This window comes from Wyeomyia smithii, chromosome 1 (assembly GCF_029784165.1).
Source record: "Wyeomyia smithii strain HCP4-BCI-WySm-NY-G18 chromosome 1, ASM2978416v1, whole genome shotgun sequence".
Lineage (NCBI taxonomy): Eukaryota > Metazoa > Arthropoda > Insecta > Diptera > Culicidae > Wyeomyia > Wyeomyia smithii.
In genome coordinates, this window is record NC_073694.1 from 180017852 (window position 1) to 180025486 (window position 7635).

Sequence of the window (7635 nt, forward strand, 5' to 3'; positions counted from 1 at the left end):
TTACATTACTACGAACAATAAAGACTTGAATATGGACCGGAACAATAAGCGACGAAATAAGAACGACGATTGGAAGCTCGGTACATGGAACTGTAGAACGCTGAACGCCCCGGGTGGCGATCGGATTTGCTGGATCTCCTAGAACCCCGCCACTTCGGCATCGTTGCGCTCCAGGAGCTTTGCCGAAAAGGAGAGAAGGTACGGAGGATTTGTGGCCGCAGGGCACAGTACTACCAGAACGGCTGCACAAACAATGAGCTAGGTACCGGCTTTATAGTGCTGGGTAGGATGCAGAGTCGTGTGATCAAGTGGCAGGCGATCAGCGACAGGTTGTGTTTGTTGAGAATAAAAGGCCGGTTCTACAACTACACCATCCTCATTGTGCACTGCCCTCACGAAGGAAGACCCGATGTTGAGAAAGAAGAGTTCTACGCACAGCTGGAGAAACTCTACGATAGCTGCTCGCGTAGAGACATCAAGATCGTCACACGGGACATGAACGCATAGATCAGTAGGGAAGAAATGTACAAGCCGGTGATCGGCCCGCATAGCCAGTAACCGTGACGAACGACAACGGCCAGCGATGTGTCAGCTTCGTAGCTTCCCGAGGACTGGCAGTCCGAAGTACCTTCTTTCCCCGTAAGGACATCCACAAAACCACCTGGAGATCCACTGACCAACGTACAACTCAACGTATGACAGGGAGTGCGAGGCAGCGGTGAATGAGAAGAAGCGGACCTGGGTGATATACCTGGGCAGGTCCACGAGAGAGAACAAGGTCAATTACAAACGGGCACGGAACGACATCACCACGATTCTCAGACGAAAGAAGCGCCAGCAAGGGAACCTTCTCACGGATGCCAGCGAGGTGGTCGACAGGTGAAAAGAGTACTTCAATGGACACCTGAATGGCGATACAGTAAACAGAAGCGGAGCAGGAATTGACCTAGGAGCACCAGCAGCGGATGACCGAGTACCAGCCCCCGATATTCATTAAGTTCTTTGTGAGATCGGGAAGCTGAAAAACAACAAAGCCGCAGGCAAAAACGGACTGCCGAGCGAGCTTTTAAAACATGGAAGAGAAGCGCTGGTTAGAGCGCTGCACTGGGTCAATTCCAGGATTTGGGAGGAGGAAAAACTGCCAGACGAGTGAATGTGGGAGTCGTCTGTCTCATCTACAAGAAGGGCGACAAGCTGGAGTGCCGACACTACCGCAGTATCTCGCTTATCAATGCCGCCTACAAAATACTCTTACAGATCCTGTTCCGTAGTCTATCGCCTTTACCAGGAGGTCCGAGGGCCAGTACCAAGCGGGTTTCATGAGAGTCCGTGCCACCACGAACCAGATCTTCTCAATCCGACAGATCTTACAGAAATGTCGCGAGTACAACGTGCCCACACATCACATCTTCATTGACTTCACGGCGGCCTATGATACAGTCGATCGAGAACAGCTATGGCAGATCATGCACGACAACGGATTTCCGGATAAACTGACTCGCTTGATCAGAGCCACCATGGCGCAAGTGATGTACTACGTGCGTGTTTCGGGGATACTCTCGAGTCCCTTTGAATCGCGCAGAGGGTTGAGACAAGGTGATGGACTTTCCTGTGTGCTTTTTAACATCGCCCTTGAGGGTGTGATCCGGAGGGCGGGCATCAACACGGAGGGCACAATTTTCACAAGGTCTGTTCAGCTTCTGGGCTTCGCGGATGACTTCGATATCATATCACGTAACTTTGCGACGGTGAAGGAAACTTACGCCCGACTGAAAGCCGAAACTGGACGAATCGGACTGCGGATAAATGCGTCGAAAACAAAATACATGCGAGCGAGAGGCTCCAAGGAGAACAACATCAGCCTCCCAACTCAAGTCTCTGTAGACGGTGATGAGCTTGAGGTGGTCGACAAGTTCCTGTATTTGGGGTTACTGGTGACCGTCGACAATAACACCAGCAAAGAGATCCAGAGATGCATCCAGGCAGGAAATCGTGCCTACTTTTCACTTCGGAAGACACTTCGATTAAATCGAGTGCGACGATGTTGACGCTGTACAAAACCCTGATAAGACCGGTAGTCCTCTATGGGATCGAGACAACAACGCTTCTCGCGGAGGACCTTAACGCTCTTGGAGTTTTCGAACGGAAGGTGCAGCGGACTATCCACGGTGGAGTACAGACGGACGACGGAGAATGGCGACGGCGCATGAACCATGAACTGCACGCGCTGCTTGGAGAAAATCCCATTGCACACCTGGCGAAAGTCAATAGATTAAGTTGGGCCGGTCACGTCGTAAGGATGCCGGACGACAACCCTGTGAAATCACTCCATCGTGCGCAACGTGCACGATGGCTCGACCAGATCGAAGGATACTTGCGGGTGGTGAGACGCCTGGGGAACTGGCGAAACACAGCCCAAAACCGAGCAACATTGCAACAAATTCTTGATACAGCACGAGACACCACGGCACTCGTCTGATTGGTAAGGTAAGGTGCACGGATCTATCTCATACCTGCAGATAAGGGATGTGCGAATTGTACACATTGTTCACATAAATTGAAATACTACATATCAGTCGCTGCATTTTTTATTCCTTTTTTTTTTTCAATTGTTCCATTTTACCGCCGCACTGACAATGATGTCGCAGTGTTGATTGCAATATCTGGATTTTTCCTGGCGGTTTTTTTATAGATTATTGCAGATTTGGCAGTTGATTTTCGAATCGGTTTTTTTTTTCATAGCGCTTTCACCGTCCGGTGGTAAGGAGTTCTTTCATAAACACTACCCGTCTTTAGTTAGGAATCGTTTCACTGAGTATTGCAACACAACAAAAAAACTTATATACATTGCCTACTTTTCAAATGTAAGTCATGGGACAAAAATGTAATTAGTTCATGAAGCAGAAACTCTAGATCTTCTGAACATCTCTGCTGAAACTTTCTAAATGGTGGGATTATTGAGCTAAATAACGTTCAAAACACTCAAAACTACATGCACACTAGCGCTGCGTTGCGACTAAATTCCGCACTATACTGTTCGCCAATTACAAGCCCTTGACCTTCTGAACAACTTTGCTGAAAATCACAACTCTCTAAATGACTGTGGCTTTAACGACCTTCCAGTACAATTCTACAAAAACCTCTTACCACTGACTCTTCCGCTATATACTTATCTTTTCAATGCCAGTGCAAATCTCCAGTGCAAAATTTACACAGGCTTGGAAGTATGTCAAAGTAATCCCTATTAAAAACAAACCGAATGCTTTTAGTGTATCAAGTCGTCGACCTATTAGTCTTCTTAGTCTTCTCTTAAGCATTTGAAAAGCTGGATTTGTCAGCATACATAAATTAAAGAAGTTTATTGAATCCTTTCCAATCTGGTTTTCGCAAGAATCACAGCACTGAATCCGCCCTCATGAAAATTCATGACGATATTGCACTCAGAATAGATAAAAAGGGATAGTTGTTTTTTTATTGATCGACTTCGCAAAAGCTTTCGACCGCGTATCTCATAAAAAACTTTAGAATAAGCTGGGAACCCTCTTTGGTTTCTCCAGATCAGCCGTATCGTTGATGAAAACATATTTAACAGGTCGAACCCAAGCGGTTTTTCACGACGGAGTGCTTTCTCCTTTTAAATTCATTGATTCTGGTTCTGGCAGTTCTTTTGAGTAATTTTATAACTTCAGATCTTGTTGTCATATTTATCATATTTTTTCTTCGCGTAGAACTACTTATCTGTTCTCAATACTGATACCATGCAGAAATACTAGAACCAGAAGTTTTGTGATTCCTGCTCATTCTGCTAGCTACTGTAATCATTTTTTGTTTGTGAGAGGTATAGGTTATCCATGAATGAAAAATCTAAAATTAATTTGTCGCGTCTTAAACGGGAACGTCATGCACTGAATGAATTGTAATAATTGGGTTGTTTAGCTACTCATGGATTTCTGGTTTTTATTTATCAGATAGAAGAGTATAATTTTCTGAGCAAAACGTGATTTTTTAAAATTTTAGTTCGTGGTCCTTCGGTTTTTAAATGAAAACCAAAAATCGCTACAGTGACTGTTGGTATATGGCGGAACTGTCATTGTAGCTATTTCATGTAGATTTCGAGTAGTTTGAATGCGTGATTTAAATTTGATTGACAACGACAGAAATTTTTTTAAAACTTACGGTTTGGCTTAGAAAATGCAGCTCTTTCAGGTGACAAAAAACTGATATAGCCAAACAACCCAATTAATGAAGGTATCATTAGATTGTAAATTGTAATGTATCGCATATCCCGAACTCCTGACTTGCGTGCCGCAAACAACTTTACTACGACGTCGCGGTAATCTTTTTTCGTGCGCGTTAAACAAACAACAAATGTCAGCGAGTCAACACCATGCGCGTCGGTTGGCTTTTATATAAGGCTAAAGCTGACACCAATACCAATACACAATACGTAGGATACATGGTGCGCACCTACACAACGATGAAAAGTTGTATTCGAACTTATTGCACACCCTGTATGTACATTAGAGATGGTTTCATTTTTGAAAAGGTCGGGTTCGGGTCTGGTAAAAAATCCGGACTTGGGTTTCAAAATTTTGGGTTCGGGTTTGATCGAAAAAATAATGTTTCGGGTTCAGGTTTCAATCGAAAAAAATCGGGTTCGGGTACGGGTTTGAGGAACATCAAACCCAACCATATCTAATGTACATAATCAGCGGGGTAGGGCAAAACGATCCATTTGCCAGAACCAGAAATAAGTTTTTTTATCCAATTGGGACATCAAACGATCCTGAACTTTTTTTTCTTCTGTGTGGACTCATCACTGCGACCAGAGACATTTGATTTATTGTGATATTGGTGTTTTCTGTACTCCGCACTTCAGATTATTGGCAGTATCACTATTGAAGTGAATGATAGGCTGTTCATTATATCCGTGCTTGTGTGTGAGATTTTACCCTTTCGTTTCAAGCTTACTGCTCTACTATACCGAGCCTCTTTCTATCCTACCAATATCGCCAAGCTACAATTCCCTGAACTGAGGCTACACCCAACGTTCCCCTCTGGCCAGGTTTATTCTAAGAGGGACTTATTATGTTAAGAGGAAGGAATCTTATCGAAACCTCGTTCCCCGTGCCAATATCGCTAATTATAATTCCCTGTAGAGGATATATATTCCTGAGATCAGTTTTATTATGAGAAGGACTTATTTTGTCAAGAGGAATGAGCCTTATCGAAACCTCGTTCCTCCCACCAACACCGCGTCACAATCACAATTCCCTGAAGAGGCACTCAATGCTTCACCTCTGGTCAGTTTTATTATAAGTAGGACTTATATTTTGTCAAGAGGAAGGAGTCTTATAGAAACCTCGTTTCTCCAGCCAAGACCGCGCCATAATTACAATTCCCTGAAGAGAACTATTATACGTTACTCAGACCAGTTTTATTATAAGAGGGATTTTTTTTGTTAGGATGAAAGTCAGCAGGGGTACTGTAGAATTCAGCTTGAAGGAAGGGTATACAGTGGAGAATAAACCAAATGGCCTGATCTACTGAGATTTGAACCCACGACCACTCGCTTATCAAAGCGGACTCTGTAACCTTGCGGCTACGAAGATCCCCATCCTGAACCTTACGAAGGTCGATTGGTTTTACCTCCGCTTGGCGCATTGCATTCTGAATTTGTATGGAAAAACCTACTTTTGATGTAGAGCTACGTTTTTCAGGAAGTTCGACTATATAGGGGTTTAAAATTTAAATCTAAAAACGGAAAAAACGGAATTCCAATTAGTTTTCGGTCAGTTTTCAATGGATTTCCTTTGTTCTTGCAGCAATGGATTGGAAAATCATCTATGCAACCGCCAAAACGCTGAAAATTGTAGTTTGATTATTCAAACTATTGTATTCTTGAAAATTGTCAAGCCTCGCTGAAGCGCAGATTTTGACCTCTGATTGGTCACTTGATGCTTGCTTTCCTTAGCATGTACCTGGTAAACCAGAATCTGCTCCCTGGGCGAAGTGTGAACAATGGAAATAAATGTTAAAGAATAATCTCTGGCCGCACGGTTGTGCGTTCCCATATGCAACCGCCGCTACTGTGGTTTGCCCGTGTGCCCCCAATGAGTGCGCCGCTGATATAGCTGTCACCTTACACAATATTATTTTTCATTATTTTCCATATAGTCGTGAAATACAAACGTGTTTAATTTCTCTCTCAATTGCCCTGTCGGCTAATCCACACCATTCCGAAAAAACCTTTTCAGGTTATGGGCCCAGTAACCACGTTGTGCTAGTAAAACTTTAAAGTAAAGTGTTTTTTTTTTGCAATGGTGGATGAACATTCCGAGCGTGTTTTTCTGCCAATTTTCGACGGTACGAACTATCGGCGTGGAAATTCCGCATGCTGATACTCCTAGAAGAGCATGAGCTCGTGGAGTGTGTGCAGAACTTTGCAGCGGCTGTACCCGCATTGCAGGAAGTAAATGGGGATAATGCAGAAGTTAAAATGGCAAAAAAGTGGCCCGAGAGAAAAGAAGGAAAATGGATCGGATGTGTAAATCGTTACTTGTGTCGCGTATAGACAATTCACAACTGGAATATATCCAGAATAAACCTGCGCCGAAAGACATTTGGGATGCATTGCGTCGTGTGTTCGAGCGGCGCAGTATTGCGAGTAGAATGCACCTGAAGCGCCAGATGCTCACGATGCGCCTCGAGGGTGGTTCGCTGCAGCAACATTTGCTTCAGGTTATGGGCCCAGCACGCTTCCACTGGTCACGTCTTTTTTACCGAGTACGTAAAGTTCCTGCTTTTTCTCAAACCAATTAGTTAACTAGTGGATGGCCCCTAGGACGGTCGTAACTGAGCAGTAGCTGGTATCAGCAGCTCTGTCGTATTTTAGCAACACACAAACGAGGATGTTGGCAATCAGAGTTAGTCGGCCATCAAATTTTCAGTGTGGAAGCCACTGAGTTTTACACATTTAGGAATTTGATATCATTTCCATGTCTCAGGACGAACTGACTTCGCTTTTCCTTCAGCAATACGCAACACCACAGAACGGATATGCAACTTCGAATAAAACTCTGCAGCAAATCGGTGCCCAAGCTTTCGCATTCATTTTTTGCTGTTCCATCCTACATTGATTTTACATCGTTCGAACAGCACGCTCCAATAGTTTGAACATGCACCAAAAAATTGTTTTTTTTTTTGCTTCACCACCAGGCAAAAAGGTGATCTTGAATAGTTGAATCTATCAAAATCAAATTATAACAGGCCTGCATTCAAGAGATCTTTAAAGCGGAAATTCAGTAACAATTTACAATCAACGTCAATAGAACCAATTGAACTAAAAATCTTTCAACCATTCAAACATTGTTTAACAAATTTTCTTGGATCGTACTCCTCGCGACTGTTGAAAATATTTCAACCTGTTAGTTGATTTACTTGAATATCTTCGTTGGACTTGGAAACCGAATTTCTCGACCAACGACAATATTGTTTTCTCGTACCGTTTTTATAACTAACATTGCAAGTAATGCATATCAGACGCGCTATCCACAGCACTGCTTACGGCATTAGGAACAATGTAAAAAAATGATTGTCGTTAGTCAAGATATTCAGTTTTCAACTTGGGCAACA